Source organism: Rousettus aegyptiacus, unplaced genomic scaffold, assembly GCF_014176215.1.
Source record: "Rousettus aegyptiacus isolate mRouAeg1 unplaced genomic scaffold, mRouAeg1.p scaffold_m13_p_9, whole genome shotgun sequence".
Lineage (NCBI taxonomy): Eukaryota > Metazoa > Chordata > Mammalia > Chiroptera > Pteropodidae > Rousettus > Rousettus aegyptiacus.
This window is the reverse complement of record NW_023416312.1, coordinates 78669196-78691837: the sequence shown is the minus strand read 5'-3', so window position 1 is coordinate 78691837 and position 22642 is coordinate 78669196.

Genomic DNA, 22642 nt, shown 5'->3' with positions numbered 1-22642 from the left:
AACATGTTTAGTAGCTTCTCCAATTTGAGCTGTAGCTATAAGAAACCCAGAGTATGTGTCAATTGTTACATGCACGTACCTTAGCTTTCCAAATTCTGGAATGTATGTAACATCCATTTGCCACAACTGGTTAGGCTTTAAGCCTCTCGGGTTAACGCCATAATGGGGTACAGTCTGATGTTCTGGGCACATAGAACACTGCCAAATAATTTGGCGAGTAGCCTCTCTGGGTATATTAAATTGTCTATGCAAACTTTGACTATTTTGATGATGCAGCGCATGAGACTGCTGGGCAAGTTCCAACTGAGTGAGTCCGACTCTGCGGGTAGGTTGATCTGCAAGAGCATTTCCCTCTGCTAAAGGTCCCGGGAGTCCTGAATGGGCTCGAATGTGGCCTACATAACATGGATGAACTCATGCATGCAAACACCTCTGCACCTGAAAAAAAAGTTCTTGTATCTGATTATTGGCAGTGTCAATATAGGCAACTGTTTCTAATACCTGCAAAGCTCTGGCAATGTAATGACTATCTGTATACAGGTTAAATTAACAATGATCTATAAGTTTAAACACGGCAGCTACAGCTCTTAGCTCTGCAACTTGAGCTGAAGCAGGAGGTGCATGCAGTATGTTTGGCTGACCTTGAATTACATACACAGCAGTGCCATTAGAAGACCCATCAGTAAAAATTACCTGAGTATCCTTTATAGGAGTTGGTCTTATTATCTTGGGAAAGACTAAAGCATGATTATTTACAAATTGTAACAATCTGTGTTTTAGGAATAGGGCTGTTTATAACTCCGGGATAGTGAGCAAAAGCAATAGCCCAAGCATCATCGTTCTGAAATAACCAGTCTATTTGTAGCTTAGTGAAAGGGACGCCAATTAAAGAAGGCTCAGCTCCAAAATATTTACAAGATTCTTCTCGAGCCAGTTGTACTAGGTGAGCTACAGATTCATAATAAGGAGTCAGGGACCCTAGCTGGTGACACAGGCAAATGTAACCAAAGCAGTGGACCATCTTGCCACAACACTGCAGTGGGTGTGTGTGTGGTAGCTAGGACGTAGGTGGCCCATCCCTGTGAATAGTCTACATAATGCACTTGTTGTTGCTTGATGGCCTGCTCCACTTTCTGCAAGGCTAGCCGACCAATTTCTGTTAATTCTCTCTTAGATGTAGGAGCAGGGTCTCCTTTGAGAATATCAAATAGGGGTTTTAGTTCGCCTGTGGAAATTTTTGGGTATGGTCTAAGCCAATTAATATCACCTAAGAGCTTCTGAAAATGATTTAGCGTTAATAACTGGTCCTTTCTTAACTGAATTTTCTGAGGTAATATAGCTTTTGGGTATAATTTATGTCCTAAATAAGAATAAGAAGGTTCTGTCTGCACTTTCTCTGGAGCGATAACTAACCCCTGCTCCTCAAGAGCCCTTTGAGGTGAGCATAAGCTGCCAACAGCAATCTTTCCTCTCTCTCTGCCAAAAGAATGTCATCCATATAATGGATGATATTTACCTTTGGATATGCTTGCCTGGTTTTTCCCACTGCTTGAGCCACAAATTTCTGACACAGAGTAGGGCTATTAGCCATACCTTGAGGTAATACTGTCCACTGATACCTCCTCATAGGTTCTTTAAAATTAGTTGACGGCACACTGAAAGCAAATCTCTTGCAGTCTTCAGGAGCTAATGGGATAGTATAAAAGCAATCTTTTAAATCAAGAATAATTTTGTATGTGACTCTGGGTATAGCCGATTGTATGGGCAATCCTGGCTTTAAAGCTCCCATCATTTCCATGGTTTCATTAACTTTCCTAAGATCCTGCAATAATCTCCATTTACCTGATTTATTTTTTTATAACAAAAATAGGAGAATTCCAGGGGGGAGTTAGAAGGAATAATATGTCTGCTGGCAAGCTGTTCCTGTACTAACTGCTCAGCAGCTTTAATTTTTTCCTCACTAAGAGGCTACTGATCCACCCACACAGGATCCTCACTTTTCCACGTGATTTGATCTGCGTGGAGTACAGGTTGTTCAGTGGCCTCCATTAAAAATACCCTACGCTTGCTCTCTGAGGTCTTGGAACAAGCATTAATGGCTCTTGAATTCTCTGGCCCTTAGTTCCCAATCCTTGATTTGGTAAAAGCCCCTGGTCAACTATTTGCTGAGTAACAGACTCACTGGGACTATTCAGATACACTCCCATTTCTCTCATGCTATCCCTTCCCCATAAATTAACTGGCAGACCCAGAACAAAATATGGTTGAAATGTCCCATTATGACCCTCTGCATCTTTCCAAGATAAAATATTGCTACTCTGTTCTGAGCTTTGGCTCTGACCTATTCCTTGTAATTGTGTCATAGTAGGCTGTTTGGGCCATGCCACAGGCCATTGTTCAATAGTAAGAACAGAGACGTCAGCACCAGTATCTAGCAAGCCCTGAAATTTTTTCCCATTAATAGTTAAGGTAAATTCTGGTCTTTGAGTTCCTATAGCTTGTACCCAGTATACATCAGAGGATCCAAATCCAGCCTCACCTCTCACATCCCTTTTTGCAGCATTTTTAGTTTGAACTTGGGGGAGCAGTAATAACTGCGCTATACATTGCCCTGATTGTATAACAGAAATACCTCCCGGTGAATAAGTCACAATGTTAATTTCTCCAGTATAGTCCTCATCAATAACCCCTGGCTGCACTAATATTCCTTTCATGGTGGTACTACTTCTCCCTAATAACAATCCAACTGTCCCCCTAGGTAAAGGCCCATAAATTCCAGTAGGAAGGGCTTGCATACTCATCTCAGGAGTTAGTACTGCATAGGTGGAGGAACTGAGGTCCAGTCCTGCGCTGCCTGAGGTTGCTCTGTGGAGGTCCTGAACGGATTTCCTTGTTGGGCAATGAAAGTCTGAAGTGCCCCATAACATTGTTGCGGGGCCTGAGGTGGGCCCCTCCTTCTGTTTCCCAACAAAAATTGACCCTGAGTATTTTTTGAAGATTTACAATCTCGAGCCCAATGATTACCCTTTCCACATCGAGAACATAGTCCCGATGGATGAGACGGAGGCTTTTGCGGGGACCGATTTCTAGGACAATTCCGGGCAAAATGCCCAGGTTGCTGACATTCAAAACAATGACCAGGGCTGCCGAGAGATCTGCCTCCATTATTTCTAGTTTGTTGAAATAGCACTTCTTTTACTGTTTTCCCTTATAATGCTGCGGTCATGGCCAGACCCTGCGTATAGGCTGGCCCGATGTCAGAGCACAACCAAACATAGTCTGCAAGATTTCCTTTCTTCCTAAACAGCCTGAGAGCAGCCTGACATGCAGAGTTAGCATTCTCATAGGCTAGCTGTTTTACTAACAGCAAACCCGCGTCTGATTCCCCTATAAGTTTTCGAGCCATCTCCATGAGCCTAGCCACAAAATCTTGAAACGGCTCATCTGGCCCTTGTCTTATCTTAGATAAATCTTCAGTTTGCCTTCCAGTAGCAGGTAATTTATACCAAGCCCTTTTTGCAGCAGCATTTATTTATGCATATGCTCCACCCGGATACTCCAACTGTTGGTCATTAGCAAAGTAATGACCCTCTCCAGCCAACATCTCAAATGTGATCGGTATGGGGGGTTCTGATTTCTATTCAGTTCAGCTGTTTTTTCACATTGATCATGATACTCTGATTTCCATAATAAGAAGTCCCCAGGGGTAAGACAAGCTCGAGCCAAATTCTTCTAGTCAGCTGGAGTTAAGGCTTCTAAAGATAATGTTTCTAGCATGGCCTGAGTATAAGGAGCAGTAGGGCCATATTGTGTACAAGCCAATTTCAATTCTTTAATAGATTTAAAAGGGATAAGATTATGCCCTCTCAGACGAACTGGCTGACCTTGCTCATCTTGAGCCGCCTGTTCTGTGACAGGGCACAGTAAATGAAACCCCTGTATGTCATCACCCCTTTCCATTGCCCAATGTAAAGTAGTTTGCAATGGCGAAAGAGGCTTAGGCCCCCGAGGCTGCTTAACAACAGCAATGACCGGCTGCGGCCCTCCGAATGGTGGTGGGGGATCTATTTCATATGGGTCTTTGCTAGGTATTTTAAGTTTCTTCTCCTGACTTCCCAGTTGTAAGGCTAATAATTGTTGCACAACACTTTGCAATCCATGAACAACTTTTTCTAAATCTTTATGACCAGAACTAACAGCCGCCACGAAGGGAACATAACTCTCTTCATTGTGATATCGTGCAGCCTCTACTTTTAACTGTTCTGCATTTCCAGGGTCTAAAAGCCCCTCTCTGTCTTTATTTAGCAGCAGATCAAAAGGTTTTCCATAGCTCGTCTCCTCGGGTGGGGCAGGAGGTCTAGTCTCATTCTCCTTATCACACTGAGGGACATCCCCTGCATTGTCTCATTTTTCTTCCCCTTTCTGGCTTTCCCAAGCATTATCCCTCTCATGCCTGGCATCTAAGCTGTCCCTGATTAATGTCCACAAACCAAAGGTATCTACAGGCACTTTGCAAGGTCCATGAACATCATAATAATCTTGTAGTTTTTCTCCTACCTTTTTCCATGTTTCTAAATTCACTGTTCCCTCCTCAGGGAACCATGGACAAACTTTCTCTATAAATTCTAAAAAAATTACACAGTTGTTGATACCCTACCTTTGCTCTTCTAGTTTGGAGCATATTCTTAAGCATATGTACAAAAAGTGGCCGGCTATTTCCATTACCCATTTCTCTTTTATTAAGTCAACTTTTCTCTTATTTCTTTGTATTTACAAAACTCCTGGACTGTTCCACTGCACTTACCTTTGCCGCTTATTCAGCTTTATACTTGGGGGGCCCCCCTTTTTCTGCGGTGGCAGTCTCCACCTCAACGTTCGTCAACGCTCCGTCCCAGCTTTCAGGTCCCTGTTCAGGCGCCACTTGCCGGAGCCAGCCAGCTAGAGTTGAACAGCACCTGAAAGAAGGGGGTGAAGCCTAAGGAAAAAAAAGAAGACAAGAAAGCGCTTTGGGAGGGCATACAGTCTCACTGCTGCAGCCCTGAGTTTATTTAGCACAGCATATTTATACTCTACAAAGCACGTGAGAAGCAAACACCCACAAGTATGTAACTAATTGCTGATATTCACTCAGGAAACTTTGTAGCTATCTTAACATACTCTTTCCCATGGTCAAAGAACCTTCCGTTTCTCTCCCCCAAGGCCAGGTGCACCTCCTCTGGAGCCAGCAGAGTGCACAGCTTGCCAACTTTGCAAAACTCCCAGCTTTACTGGTAGTTTAATTCTGCCTCAAAACGGCTCCCAACACTTTAGCAGTTCTTAAAATCAGGTCTAGTGGTGAAGAAGTCCAGGTTTTGTTTGTAAAGATCTATCCATTTCTGAAGTACAGCTTCGCTGAGAAGAGTATTCTTGATTGACAGTGTTTTCTTTGAGTACCTTAAATATATCATCTCACTCTCCTGGTCTGCAAGGTCCCACTATAAAATTTGCTGATAGCCTTGGGTGTGAGGGGGGGTTTGTAAGTGATGGTCTCCTTTCTCTTGCTGCTTTCAGAATGCTGTTTTTGTCTCTGACATTTGACAATTTGAGTTATATGTCTCAGAGTAATCTTTGTGTTGATCATGCTTGGGTTACTTTGAGGTTCATGTATCTAAAGTTTCATATCCCTCCTAAGATTATAAAGTTTCCAACAATTATTTATTTTTTAATCTTTTTTCCCCAATTGCAGCTGATATTCAATGTTGTTTTATGTTAGTTTCAGGTATACAGCATAATGGCTGGATATTTATACAATTTAGAAAGTGGATACCTTCAATTACTCTAGTACCCACCTGGAACTATACACAATTATTACAATATTATTGACTATATTCTCTGTGCTGTACTTTACATTCTTAGATATTAGTTCTTTAAGTTTTCTTTCCCTTTCTTCTTCTCCTTCTACTCCTCCTCCTCTTTCTTCTTCTTCTTTGTCTTCTTCTTCCACTCTCCCTCCTTTTCCTCCCTTCTCTCCTCCTCCTCCTTCTTCCCCTTCTTTTTCAACATCTATAATTCATATATTAATTCTTTTGGTGATGTACTCTAGGTCACATATGCTTTCTTCATTCTTTTTTTCTTTTTGTTCCCCTTACTAGCTAATTTCAAATGATCTGTCTTCAAATTTCTTAAAAATTATTTCTTCTGCGTAATCGAGTCTATTTCTGAAGCTCTCTACTGAATTTTTCAGTTCTATCATTATATTCTTCCACTCTAAGATTCCCGTTTGGGTTTTTATGGCTTCTATTTCTTTATTAATTTTCTTATTTTGTTTATGCATTGTTTTCTGGATTTCATTGACTTATCTGTCTCTGTTCTCTCTCATTTCATTGAGCTTCTTCATATATTAAAAATTGATACATTATGACTGAACAGGGCAAACCCTAGGTTGATTTAACATTCAAAAGTTAAGTAATGTAATATACCATATTATAAATCATATAGGAAAAGCCATGGGATTATTTCAGAAATGAAGTAAAAATATTTGGCAAAATTTAATATTTTTTCTGTCATAAATTCTCAGAAAAGTAGAACTGGAAAGAAACGTCTTCATCCTGATAAAGGACACCTATGAAAACTTCAGGGTTAATATATTTGAGTTGTAAATGATGGGATGCTTTCAATCTAATATCAAGATCAAGACATAAATATCTACTCTTACCACTTCTCAAATGTTCACATGGATAAATCTCAAAATAATTATGATGAATGAAAATCCCAGATAAAAAGAGTACATACTATACAAGTTTATTTATATAAAATTCTAGAAAATTCAAAGTGATCTACAGTGACAGAAAGTAAATCAGTGGATGCTAGAGAATGTGAGGAAAAAATTACCAATTAGCATAATTCATCTTTTGTGAGTAATTAATATTTTATATGGATATATCCCTTGTGATGGTTTCATGGGTATACAAATGTCAAAACTTCTTATATTGTATGTTTCAAATATATGCAATCTCTCTCATGCTAGAAGCTTCAGTCACAGGTTACCTCTTTCCTAATTAGCAAGAAAGGGAGTCTGCTTTTCATATACTTCAAACATACATTTCAGAGTTTACTCCTTTTTGCCCTGATAGGCATGCCCTATTAGTCATGCCCCTGCCTTTAAATCAATCACACTAGCTTGCGAAGAGAATACATGGCTTGTACTAATTACAGCCTATCCATGGAACATGAAATTGGTTTGATCTAACCCAACCACATGGTGCCCAGGAGCCAGATAAGATTGAGCCTTAAAGGATGTGAAAACAAGAGTGAATTCTATTCTAAATGTGACTAGAAGTCATTGGAGAATTTGAGCTAATATGTGATATAATATAATTTTACTCTAAAGAAAAAATTACTCTGCACAACTACTATGAAAAATAGTATGGAGATTCCTCAAAAATTAAAAATAGAGCTGCTATATTGCCGGAGCCAGCCAGCCTAGGTCGAATAGCACCCGAGATGGGGAGTGAGGATTGAAGAAAAAGACAGAGACAAGAGATAGATTCGGGAGGGCTCACAGTCAATACTGTAGCAGCCTCAAGTTTATTTTGCAATGCATATTTATACCCTACTGAGTGCGTAAGAAGCAAAACACCGTTAAATAACAACCAATCACAGAAACTCTGTAACATTCTGTTTCCCACCCCCACACCAGGTGCACTTCCTTCTGAGTCAACAGACTGCACAGCTGGCCAACTTCGCAAAAACATCCTGCTTAACAAACAGTCTTGTTTTCCTCAAAATGGCTCCCAACATCTCCCCTTTTTTTATTTTATAAATGTCATAGCCTTCCCAGCTATGACGCAGATAGACTGTGCCTGTCTTAGGCGACCCTCCACAGGCCTGAGCCTTACCCGTCATCGGCACATGAATCTCTCACATCCATGCCCTGTCTTAGGTTGGTCCCAGCCCTGGAGGATTCTTACCCGTCACTGACTACCAGCCTCTGCTAGCGGGGAGATCAAACCTGCTCAAACCTGAGCTTGGAGCCTGAGACGATGCATTTCTGCATGGATCCTCAAGAAGGAGTTGAGGAAATATTTTAACAAAGGAGAAAGCAGACATAAACCTATAACCACACAAAGGCCCAATGACATTAACCGAAAGCATAACAAAAGAGGGTTGATGGAGCACCATTACAATAGTTCCATCAAAAACAGAAGAAACATAATTGGTCAAAGTACAATTATTACAAGTAATATTAAATTTCTTATCCACTATGGTGATGTTAATATTAATTTATACATGCCAGCACATTTTTTGCTCTGTCTATAGATACAGAGCCGTTACTTCTGCTCCCACTCCCACTAATAATCATGTCCATAGCAGTGGCAAGCCTCCATTTGTAAGTCTGTGGAAGTCCATCATCTGTCCATCATAAACCAGCAGACGGACTCTTTTCCCTTGTGCTGTTACCCTGGTTCCCAGACCAGTCTATAACATGTCGATCTGCCCCTGACACATTATACCTGACTGGTTTGTCCATATAACGGTTCCTCCATAACAGAGTCTTGTTGACACGTGTCTTCTTCCTGCACAAGAAGAGTGATTGTGGAGGGGGAAGGGCTTCCTCAACTTTTTCTCCTTCACCTGGTGCACAAAGGCACACGACCTGAGCTCTTTCAGACAAAGAAATTCTAGACAGCTGGGTATTGTCTCATTTTTGGAGAAACAGATTGGTAGTCCGATTCCAGAGCCTGTATAGTTAAACCCTTTTTCGGTTTGTTCTTGCATTCTTCCCATTGATGGGTGATCTCATTTACTCTCACCATAATTTCTGGGCCTTTCCATATGGCAGGTACATAGGCCCAATACAGCTCTCCTTCAACCATCAGAAGATGGCCTATCGGCATCATCATCAGGAGCAGCCTTTGTGGTAGGGGAGGTCCCCGTGAACTGAACCAATCTTTCTGGCAGCCACCTGGCATTTTCAGCATCCTGTGGAAAAACACAAACATTCCCTCATCCCCATATTAAAACCAGGTCGGGGCCATTCCATGCGTCTGTGAAGGGTCCTTCCACCTCACCTGTGCATATGTAGTCTGAGTCTTTGGGTGCTAGAAACGCTCTGCAGAAGAAAGTCCCTGAGCATCCACAGTTAAAAAATTTAAAATAAAAACTGTTTTGTGGAGAATTAGGGTATAGCTCCCCCTTTTTTATTTTATGTAATTGATTTTTAAGAGCACCATGGGCTCACTCTACAATTTCTTGACCTTGAGGGTTATATGGAATGCCTGTTTTATGCGTTATAGAGAGCTGAGAACAAAAGTGCTGGAATGCTTGACTTGTATACCCTGAGCCATTATCAGTTTTTATTATAGAGGGTTGACCTACTATAGCGAAGCATCGGAGGCAGTGAGAGATAACATGTTTAATAGATTCTCCTGTTTGAGGGGTAGCTATAATAAACCCTGAGTAGGTGTCAGCTGTTAAGTTTTCCAATTTTATCGAATCATGGAACTTAATATGCATAACACATATCTGTGAGGTAGTTAAGTAAACAGAATAGATCTAAATGTAACTTTTCCAAAAAACACCAAAAAGTCCTCATTAAATACAAACTTTATACATAGTAAACAGAAATAACATTTTTTTAAAAATTGGAATTATAGAGGGTTGGGACTCTCTCATTCTAACCAGAAAAAAAAGAAAAAATAAAAACCTTAACCTTTTAGATTATTTAAGATTTTGTCTTTCTTTTCCACACTTTCTTTCCAAACTGCCGGGGCATCCCCTGGGCAATTTGACCCTTTCTTTTCTCTTGTATGATCTGAGGGCTGCCCCTGATTTTCTCTCTCTCGTGCCTAGGATCCAAACTATCAAAAAGCATGTGACTGTTTCCATTCCCCATTTTCTTTTATTCTTTTATTTATTATTATTATTTTTTTATTTTATTTATTTATTTTTCTTTTTTTTCTCTCTTTTTTTTCTCCTGAAGATTATTCACCACAACCCTTACCTTTCTGAGTGCTCACTCTATGTGGTGTCCTTCACTGTGTCCCCAGTTCTCAGGTCCCTGTTCTGGTGCCATCTTCCAGAGCCAGCCGGCCTAGGTCGAACAGCACCCGACATGGGGAGTGAGGATTGAAAAAAAAGACAGAGACAAGAGATAGATTCGGGAGGGCTCACAGTCAATACTGCAGCAGTTTCAAGTTTATTTTGCAATGCATATTTATACCCTACTGAGTGCGTAAGAAGCAAAACACCTCTAAATAACAACCAATCACAGAAACTCTGTAACATTCTGTTTCCCGCCCCCATGCCAGGTGCACTTCCTCCTGAGTCAGCAGACTGCACAGCTGGCCAACTTCGCAAAAACATCCTGCTTAACAAACAGTCTTGTTTTCCTCAAAATGGCTCCCGGCACCATATGATTCAGCAATTCCAGTTTTGGACGTTTATCTTAAGAAAACAGTAACAAGAAACACAATTCAGAAAGGTATATGTACCCCTCTTTTCACTGCAGCATTGTTTTTAATAACCATGAAATGGAAACAACTTAGATGTCCATCAGTGGATGGATAAAGAAAATGTGACACACGCAGTAGAATATTCCTCAGCAAAAAAAAAGAGAATGAAAATTTCCAATGCAAACATGAATGGACCAAGGGATGGACTAAGTGAAATAAGCTAGAGAAAGACAAATACTGCATCATTTCACTTATATGTGCTATCTAAAAAACTAAACCAATGAACGAACAAACAAATAGACTCAGACACAGAGAACAAACTGATAGTTGCCAGAGGGTTGGGTGGTGGTGGAATGGGCCAAAAAGGTGAATGAGATTAAGAGATGCAAACTTAGAGTTTTAATACAAATAAGTCACAAAATGTAATTACAGCATAGGGAATACAGTAAATAATATCACAATTACTTTGTACAGTGACAGATGGTTACTAGACTTCTCATGGTGATCACTGTGTAAGATATATAAATGTCAAATCACTATGTGTACACCTAAAACTAATATAATATTGCATGTCATCTATACTTTCACTGAAAAGACCATTATATTCCAGAATAGAAAAAAAAATTACTCTGATTGTAAGAGAACATGAGAGGAAGAAGAAAGATCAGTCATGGTACATTGCTGTAGTCCAAGAAAGAGAGATTATGGTGGTTTAGACTAGGATAAGAGGAGTAAAGGTGAGAATTAATTTGATTTGGAACATGTTTTAAGCTTACAGCTGACATAACTTACTGTTGTATAAAAGAAAGAGAAATCAAGAATAATGATCAGTGTTTGGCCTGAGAAACTAAGTGAATTATAGTGCAATTTACTATAACAATGAATATCAAGGCAGTAATGGGTTGAAGGGTAATCAAGAGTGATGATTTGACCATGATTAGTATGGTAGATATCCAATGAGAGGTCTTAAATACGCAGTCAGAATAATTCTGGAATTTAGGGCGGACATCAGGAAAAATATAGAGTATATCCATAGGAGAGGAATTCTAGAGAATTGAAGGAAATGACAGTGAACAAGAGACAAAAACCTGACCCTTTCAAAGCTTACATTCTGATAATAGCCAATGCCTCTATAATTTAGCTTACCATGTGCCAAGCAAGTACTGTTGTAAGTGCTTTGCATATAACAACATGCAATACTCCTAAAATCTTATGTTGTAGGTGTTATATTATATTTATTTTCAAAATGAGGAAAGTATGGAATGTAAAAGTTAAGAAACTTGCCAAAGGTCAAGTTTCTGCTAGTTAGTAAGAGACTAAAACTTGAACTTTGTCTTTCTTTGAATCTGTGTTCATAACTCCCACATTAAAGCATCTTATTCAAAAGAACAATAATTTATACATAGTTAAAAATAAGATATATAGACTTAGAGATATAATTTAATGTGACAAAGACATATATCATACATTGGGAAAGAAAGGAGGGATGAAAAACTCATACATAATTATGCAGCAGGTGCTTTCAAACTAACATATTTGTTCAGTCCCCAAGACAACCCTAAATGCTATATTATATTAATCTCATTTTCACATAGAAGATATACAATTTGAAGGGTTGGAACAGATATATGTTTACAGAGTGCAAATAAAAATCCATAATTCTTAGGGTTAGAAACTTTACTATAAAGTAAACAATGACAGGTTATGCAGAAAGAGTAAATATGATTCAAAATGATGTGACAAAAAGCATAAAATTAACTTAACTCATAACTGCGCCTCAACTGATGCTCAAATAAAGGGCTACTAGGGAGATATTTTTTCACACTAAGTTACAGTGCTTTTTTGTATTTCATAACACTAACATTAACATATTTTGTTCAAAACAACATCAGAAATACATAAATCAACATAAATAAGATAAATGAAAGGAAGACATTTAGCATGGCTGACTCTATTTCAACTTCCTTCCCTGTCGTTAAAATTGCTATGGTTATTTAGCAAAAGAAAAAAATCTAACTTCAAGATAACTTGTCAATTAAATTTGCCTATATTATTTACCATGAGTTATCCAGAGTTATCTTTGGATATGCTTACATTATTTTAATATGAAGGGGAAAATATTCCTGATAATTTAGTTTTCCTTTGTGGTCTGAATTTACCTTTTTATATCATTCTATTCAAAATATACTTAGAAATATAACATGATACTATTTCAGAAATATTTCACGTTTTGGTTATCTTTTCATATACTGTAAACAATGTTGAGTTTATGAAAATTAAATACAATGGATCAGATATGGTTTTACTACCAACATGATAAAATAAATTAATGATCTTCAGTCAATCTAAGTCTCTATGAGACCCCCAACAATCATTCACGAGTTGAAATTAATGGAAATCTTGTGATTTTATAAGTATCCAAATTCAGAAAGACTTTAGGACCATTCTCTTACAGTAGTATTTATTTGATCACTTCTTTTGAGACAAAAAAAAAATGAAAAGTGAAAGTATCAGTGCATTTGTTTAAAAAGTTATGCTTTGCATAACTTACCATTAAATGTTTCTGTTTTATTTATCTATTTATTTATTTATTTATTTAAATTAATTAATTTATGTTTTTATGGTGACATTGGTTAATGAAATCCAATAAGTTGCAGCTGTACACTTTAACAGTAGGCATATATATATATATATATATATATATATATATATATATATGTATTTACACTGTGTATTCACCTCCCATAGTTATATTTGTTTCTGTCACTACATATTTGGCCCCCTTTACTGCATCTTCCTCCCCTCCACCCCTCCCCCCTACCCTCTGGTAAACCATTAGTCTTTTGTCCTTGTCCATGAGTCTCTGTTTGTTTGCTCTGTTCATTTGTTGTTTTTAGATTTATATCCCATATATAAGTGTTATAATGTAGTTTTAAATTTTTCCTGTCTGGCTTATTTTACTTAGCATGCTTTTCTCAAGGCAGTATTCCATCTCTTCTTATGGCTGAGTAATATTTCACTGTATATATGTACCACCACTTCTTTAGCAATTATCTATCATTAGATTGCTTCCATGTCCTGGCCCCTGTGAATGATGCTGCTATGAACATATCTTTTTGGATATAGCTTATCAAGACTTTGAGGTAAATACCCAGTAGAGAGATTGCTGGATCATATGGTAGATTAATTCTTAGTTTTTGAGGAACCTCCATACTGTTTTCCATAATGGCTATACCAATTTGCAGTCCACCAAGTAGTGTATGAGGGTTCCTTTTTCACCACATCCTCTCCAGCATTTGTCATAACTTGTCCTGTTGATTATAGCTATTCTAACAGATGTGATATGGTATCTCATTGTGGTTTTGCTTTGCTTTCCCCTAATAACTAGCAACGTTGAGCATCTTTTCAAATATTTGTTGGCCATTTGTATGTCTTCTAAGGAAAAGTGTCTGTTCAAGTCTTCTGACCATTTTTTGATTAGATCTTTTTTGTTGTTGTTATTGAGTCATATGAGTTCTTTGTATATTTTGGATATTAAACTCCTATTGGCGGTGTTGCTTACAAACATATTTTCCCATTCAATGGCCATCTCTTTAACTGTTCATGGTTTCTTTTGCTGAGCAGCAGCTTTTTAGTTTGATGCAATCTATTCATTTATTTTTGCTTTTACTTCCCTTGCCTTTGAGGTCAAATTCATAAAATCCTCTTTAAGTCCAAGGTCCTTGAGTTTCATTCCTATGTTTTCTTCTATGCATTTTATTGTTTTGGGTCTTCTATTCAGGCCCTTAATCCATTTTGGGTTAATTTTGGTATGTGATGATAGACAACAGTCTAGATTCATTCCTTTGTAGGTGGATTTCTGTTTTTTCCAGCACCATTTATTAAATATATTTTATATCCAATAAAATACTCACATTTATGTATATTATATTTTGATGAACTTTGACAAATGAATGCATATGTATTACCACCTCCAAAATCAAAACATAGAACATTTTATTCAACCTCAAAATGTTGTCTTGTGCTCCTTACCCTTCAATCCTTATAGTCAAACCACTACCAAACGTTGACCATCTGTTCTGCTTTTCCAGGGACTGTCCTGGATTTTGCACTGAAATTCCTGCATTCTTGGAAACCACTCAGTACCAGGTAAAGCAGGATGGTCAACCACTGATCTGCTTTCAATCATTATATATCAGTATTTCCTGTTTTACAGTTTCATAAAAATGGAATTGTTCCATATGTATTCTTCACTGTGTCAGCATAATAATCTTAAGATTCAGTCACAGTGTTGCATATAATAACAATTCATTTTCTTTAATACTAAATTGTGGTATATTCAGAGAATATACATTATGCATTTACCTTTGATAGGTGGTTCTCATTTTTAGGTGTTATGAATAATACTGTTATAAATGTACATACATAGATCTTTTGTGTATATATGTTTTTATTATCCTTTAGTAAATATCTAGGAGCAGTAATACTGGATCATAAGATAAGTATATGACTAAGTTTATAGGAAACTAGCAAACTATTATCTAAAGTAGTTGTACCATTTTATACTCTGCAAACATTATATAAGTGTTTCAGTTGTTATACATTCTGTTATAATTTTACATTATCAGTGTTTTTAATTTTAGCTGTAATAGTGGTTATGTGGTAAAATCTCATGGTTTTAATTTACATTTCTCTGATAATTAATGGGGTTTAGAATTTTTCATGTGCTTATTTTCCATCCAATTATTATCTTTTGGATACCTGATAAGCATCATCAACATCACATATAAATCCAAATATTTGATACCCCCTTGTAAACCTTGAAGCCATCTTTGACTTTCTCTCACAGTCCACATGAAGCTTAACAACTAAGTTTACCCTAGATTTTAGTATATTAATACATCAGCTCTTCTCACCACTTTTATAACTACCCTTGTCAAAGCCACTATCATCTCTTGTCTAGATTAATAAAATAGCTTCTTAACTGCTCTCTCTGATTCCACTCTTGCTTAGCCATTAGTTTATTCTCCACACAGCAGCCAGAGTGATGCTTGTAATATATATGTCAGATTATGTGTTAAACAACTAATGAACCTTCATGGTCCCAGGGCTATAAAATAATCTATGCATAACTCTACATAATCTTGCCCTTTTGCTACCATTCTGATCCCATTTCCTAGCACTGTTTCATTCCAAGCACAATGACTTTCTTGTTCTTTGAACATGCCAAACATGTACCTTCTTTAGACATTTGTACTGGTTTTTCTTCTGCCTAATTTTCTCCCATTAGACATTCATGCGACTTCTTTGTTCTCTTCTTCAGATGTCAGCTCAAATGCTTTTTTAACCTAGAGGTAGTTTTTGACTATCCTATATAAAATCACTTCTCTGTCATCCTCCTTTACCTTGTCTTCTAATATGTATGTGTGTGTGTATATATATATATATATATATATATATATATATATGTATAGTCTCCATTGTTTACCTTCTAATATGTATGTATGTGTGTGTGTGTGTATATATATATATATATGTATAGTCTCCATTGTTTACCTTCTTCATAAAATTTATATTTAAAGAATGTCTAATTTTCTAATACTGGTATCCCTAGCATCTAAAGTATGCTTGGTGTAAAGATAGAACTCAATAAACTTTTGTTGAATGAATAAATTTGAATTATTTTTCCATGCCCACCAAGTCCACTTTTTGGACTACAGGTTAAGTTCTCTCTCTAATAGGGAGGAATGGTGCTGCATTCTTTTCACAGTAACTTGTATGAGGTATGTATTAAGCATTCAAAGGTTCTTGTTGATTCACATTTGTGTATATGAAATACTGCCCAATTAGCTAAGAAATGTTCACGCCCAGCATTATCTTGAATTGATATTATAGAAATAACTAATGCACTTGATAAATTGTAAAATAGATGAAATGTGTTTTTCAGGTTTATCTAATACTTATTGCATTTTCTACATAACAAATAATTTAAATGTTTTTGTATAGAGTTTTATATTGAACTAATTGATCCTCAAAGACTTAACTAACTCTCACAAAATCATAGATCTAGGACATCACAGAACTAGAATTCTTATACCTTAATTCGTGGTTCCAAATAATGTGTTTGTACTTTTCTCTTTCATTGTTTCTACTCCAGCCAAATGCTTCCTAGTTATTGCCTCTGTCTTCCTCATCTTTCATTTTCTAATTCATGGCACATCCAGTGAAGTATTCTATTAGTCACACTTTGGCCAATCTCTTCATCATCAAAACTTACCTCTTTGTTGGCTTATTGTAACACTAACCAAAGTCAAGGGTAAATGATCACTACTACTTAGTGCAGTAACCTCACGTAACCAAATTGATACCCTGTTAACAGAAGTTTTTGGCTACTAAATGAAATGAGAAATTACTCAAATGGAAACTTAGATACTGGGACTAGACCAGAGAGGGAATATTATGTGTTTAGGCATTTTTGAAGGATGCTTACACACATATACATATATGTTGATACACTAATCTTACCCCAGAGATTGTAAAGTGATGAATATTTCTTTTCATTTACCCCTACTTAGCACTCCACTGACAGTTATATTTTCTATTTTAAAGTAGGGGGCAGTAAAAATAAGTATAAGGGGTGAGAATTGGTGTAGAGATTTCTATTTTTCTCAATTTTCTTCTATAAATGCTATGAATTCAGTTAAATATATAAACTTTAAGTCATATAATTTTTACTTATACACTCCATTTAGATATATAATAACATTTATCGAATGGCTTCTATGTATAATGTACTGTGTTTGGTACTGTGAGAGTTAAAATTGAATACTATATAATTCTAGCTCTCAAAGATTTGTGTAATCAACTGGAGAATACATAAATGTCCATGAGAATTGGCAGGAAAGAAAACTTAGCATGGACATGTCCAAATTCAAATTTAATCTACCCATTCAACAATATATTCTCAGTAACTACTACATATGAGGCACTATGCTGGAAACTGGGGATTAAATGATGAATGTAACCCACCACAATCTCTATGTCATGGTATACAGAGAACAGTAGGGAATATATAGACACGAATAAATAATTATTTTAAAAATTGGGAAATATTCATCTGTGAAAAGTGCTGTTAAAATGAGATAATACAAAAATTTACCTGGACAAGAAGCTCAGGGAAGACTTCACCTATGGAAGGATAATTAAGTTAGAATCTTAAGAGTGAACAATGTTAACTAAGTGAAAAGGGGAGAGAATAATGTCTGAGGTTCCCTTCAAGAGAGAGTAAGAAAAAAGTGAAAAAGATCAGTGTGGAAAAAGTTTGGAAAGTATGTACATGATGTATGTAGAGAGGTAGATGAAGCCAGACTATGATGTGAAGGCTTGTGAGACAATATAATGTTACAAAATTAGAAGAGCATCTTCATGATGGAGTAGAACCTTTTTAAAAATTCTATACTATTAATATCCCTGATGTTAAGTTCTTTTATGTATATGTTAATTATATTTATATATTACACTTATATATTATAGCTAACTTGGTTAATCATGTAAATTACTATTTAACAAATATGCATAACAGATGAGAAAATTTATATGTTCCCCTAAACTATATACTGAAAGAGAAAAGTGTATATTTGCAAAGATTTAGAGATCACAACAAATTTAAATTAGTAATTAAATATTAAAATCATTCTGAAAATAAATTTTATAATTTTAACATATTGAGATCATTTATTTTTCTGAGAAATGGTCTGAGGTAAATGTGATCAAATATCAATATGTTAAATGTTCTCTAGTCATCAAACTACTCTCACTTTTAAGGAAATAAAAGAGATGCAAATTCCATTTAAGGTTTGACCAAGTTCGTTTTTAACAATCTAAATAATGCAACAAATATATATTGTTTTAATTGCTATCTATGTCACTAATAGGTGCTTTTATAACTTTGCAAATCGGAAGTTCAGGGTAAATTAAACTATGGTGCATACTTAAAGGCTGGCTTCAACCCAGACATAAGTATATGAACACATATTATATTCATGGCAGATACAATATCGCAGACATTTAGCAGAAGAAATAGACTGTATAAGTCATGCTCTACTCATTATGCACATCTATAACTTCGACAATGTATGGCTTTTGTTAATACACAGGGAATTGTGTAAGTGAAATATCCCAGAAATTAAAGACTCAAGTGAAAAAATTGTGCTTCCTGCTTCCTAGGCTAAGTAGATAACAAGGGAGCAAGAGTAAGCACAAAGGCCTCTTCCTATTTAAATAGTATGATACCTTTAATGAACTTGATCCAGGACCAATAGTATCCATTTTCCAAATTTCATAAAATATTAAAGAACATTTTTAAAAATCAAATTTTACTAACACAAGAAACATTTCAGCATAACATTTTTAAAGGAATCCTCGAATAAAGGCTATCACATTGCTCAGGCTTTTTCTTTACATGTATGCTTGCTCAAGAAGATTGAGAGATTTTGGAAACTTTAAAGATCAAAGAGATTTAATTTTTTCAATTCCACATTTTTATTTTAACAAGCATATTCGCATTTGATGATCTTGAATGTGTTCTACAGTAATAGCACTTGAAAGTTCTTTTGATTTTGTAGCTTATCCCACTGTAACTATATACTTCATTTTTTCAGTGCAATCCTCAAATTCAGGACAACTGCTTCCCATAACTAAAATGGAGGCTGCTGTTGAATGTAAGCTGTATTACTGATTTAATATATGTTATTATTATTGTTATTATTATGATTATCTCTATTATATATGATATCTTGAATTTTATTTTAAGTAACTTTTCGCATGCTGTGATTTCTAAAATATTTGTTCATTAATATTATAATTTGAAAATATGTCGTAGGCAGGTTGAGCTGCTATAACAAAGTACATTCGACTAGATGACTTATAAACAACACAAATTTATTTCTCATGGTTCTGGAGGCTGAAAGTCTGAGATCAAGAGTGCTAGCATGGCCAGGTTCTGATGAGGGCCCTCTTTCAAGATGCAGACTGCCAAATTTTCCTTGTATCCTCACTGGGTAGAAAGAGGGAGAGAGCCTTCTAGGGCCTCTTATGTAAGGGCAGTAATCACGTTCCTGAGGGTTCTAGTTTCATGACTTAATTACTTCCCAAAAGCCTCATCTCCTAATACTATCACTTTAGAGGTTAGTGTTTCAACATGTATATTTTGAGGGGGAACAAACATTCAGTCCACAGCAATTTCCAAAACAGCAAATTTTAAAAATTTACAATGATCTATCTTAAATTAGGAAAGAATATGTTTTCTGAAATCTGAATTAATTAAATGTCTTCTATACAAGATTTATTAAATTTATTAAATAAATTTATTAAAATTCTAAGAAGCTAAACTCCATTGTAGATCAAGTATGGTTGATTTCCAGCATTTATTTTGTTTATTACTAAAATCTGTGCACATCTTTTGAGATTTTTGTGCATTTGAGTACCATGGGAAAATTACATGCTGTAGTTCATTATTCGGTTTTCCTGTGTTATTAGTGAATCCAAACCTCTGGAAAGCCTTAGGTTCGTGTAATGATAGTGTTGACATCATTCAAATTAATCTAAATTTAATATGTGAATTAAGACAAATGGAACATATTTGAAAAGTTGAAATATAGTCATTTGTCATCTGAACAAAACTGCAAAGGAGTAATGCTAAAAAAAAAATAAGATAATAGGAAAAGAACATTAGATATGAGTTCACAATTTAATAAAAACAATAAAAAGGCAAGTGCTCTCCTCACAATACAAGAGAAAGTAGGACATAGTTTTATCAATCAATGAATGAGTTCTCTAGAATGTGAATGAAAGAACACTGATAGTATTTATTCGCAAAAATAAACTTTTGGACAATTAAATCAGCCTTAGTCTCATCAGTAGAAAAATGCATTGGTGATGAAAAATAGTGAATTTCTGAAATAGTGAAATTTATTAAATGCATAATTTATGAAGTTTTGCTGTCCTGCAATCTCCAAAATATAGCATTTATCTGAATATGGATACATATTGGAACTTCTTCTAAGAATATTTAGTTACCTGAATTATCAACAAAAAAAAATCCTTACTCATTAATTGTTTTTCTGTAGCCAAAAGATGTCTAGAAGTGTTAGTGTTAGGAAAGAGACAGACTCATAGTTGCCCTGTATTAAATTAATCTGAAAACTTGGATTATATTTTATAGACTCCTTACTTTCTCTAATAATTCTGTCAAGGATGTCTAATCTATGAAATTACCTAAATCTTAGCAAACTATGTATATTGATATGTTATCTAACAGGTTACAAAAATTCCTAACTATATATTGCAGGGGAAAAAAAGTAATATTAATTTATGTTGTGTCTGCATTCTATGCAGAAAATAAATATAATATAAAGAGTACTCTTTCAAAAATCACAAGGGTTCCATTTTAGGTCCATAAGAACACAATATGATACTGAGAAAGATTTAATATTGATGTTTCATTTTCAAATTAATCATATATTTTGAGTTCATTTTATATCTAAGAAAGGTATATCATTAAAATGTTCACACTGAACTCTTCCATCCGGTCTGAAATGCTGCCTATAAGATAGCAGAGTAGGTAAAAGCTGTGCTTGCCTCCTCTCATGACCATAAAAAAAATTACAACTAAACTACAGAAAAATTATTATTGAGAATTGCCTGAGGTCTAGTAGGACAGAAGTCCTACAACTAAGGGAATAGAAAAGAAGCCACCTTGAGACTGGTAGGAATGTGGACACAGAAAACAAATTATTTCCATGCCTGCATTTGGCAGTTAAAAATCAGGAGGGAAATTTGGGCTGCAGAGCTACCCCTGGAAGAGCAAGGGGTCACACCCCCAAATCAGGCTCCTCAGCCCAGGGTTCCAGTGTTGGGGAGAGAAGTTTCTACAACTTCTGGCTGTGAAAACCAGGGAAAATTGTGGCTGAGTGGGATGGAGTGCTGCTGGATTTCAGGCGATCTTCTTAAAAAATCCCATGCATGAATTTAACTGCTGTTAGACTCACTTGCTCTGAGTTCCAGCACTGGGGCAGCAGCTTAAAAAGCACCAGAAACATTTGGAGAAAAACTGAATTGTCTGGCTTTAGGAATAGGGCTGGAGGGACATCTTTCTCCCAGACAGAAGTGCTGGCAAAAGTCACTGTTCCTTTGTTGAGCCCTCTTCCAACCCAGCATGCAGACACTAGCAGCAGCCATCATATCTGAATCTCCATCAATCTGGCTAACACTAGTCAACCAGCCCGATGATTCCCTGAAACCCCACCCAATTTGAAGGCCTACTCAAACCTCTTCTGTAGTTTTCCATACAAATAACATGTTCTGGTATATGGAGCAAACATTCCTAAAATCTCTCAAAAGTTCACAAAACTCAGACAAACAGCATCTGGCCTCAGTGAGCCCTGTACCCCTTGCTGAGCAGCCCCAAGCCCAGAACTAGTGACACCTGGCCTAGGTTCACAGCTTGGCCTCTTAAGGTACCTCCAAACTCAGTGCAGGTGGCAGCCAAATGTGAAATGCTTGGTGGCTCATACCAGGCTCCCCGGTCAAAGCACAGGTGTCAGATGGGCTTGGACTTTGATGGAGCCCCTTGAAAGGGGCTCCAGGTCCAGCAGGTTAAGTGGCCAGCTTAGGCCAAGACAAAGCACCAACTGGAGCCTCATCCAAAAATAACAAACCCAAAGAGCAGACAGGGCAGGCACCAGAGTACAGCTAAAGCAAATCCTGCTCTGTAGGGTCAGCACCTGCACAATAGCTCCTCTACTGTAGTCACTAGTCAGGCCTCACAACCAATCAGCCGAAGGGTTAATCCCTTCCACTGGTGAGCAAACTGCAACCAAGGCTCAACCACAACAGTAAGAACACACAAGACATACAAGGAACATAACTGGAGCACCGGCTCAGGTGTTCAGGGACACTGCACCATTGGGGCCCACAGGACACTTATGAAATAAGGCTATCTGCCAAGGCCTAGCAGCTCTACCTAATACATAAGAACAAACACAGGAAGATAGCCGAAATGGGGAGACAAAGAAACATGTCCTCCCGCCAAAATAAATAAGTAAATAAATAAATGAAAAAAGAAAGAAAAAGCTCCAGAAAAAGAACTAAATAAATGGAGACAAGCAATCTACCAGATGCAGAGTTCAAAACCCTGCTTATAAGTATGC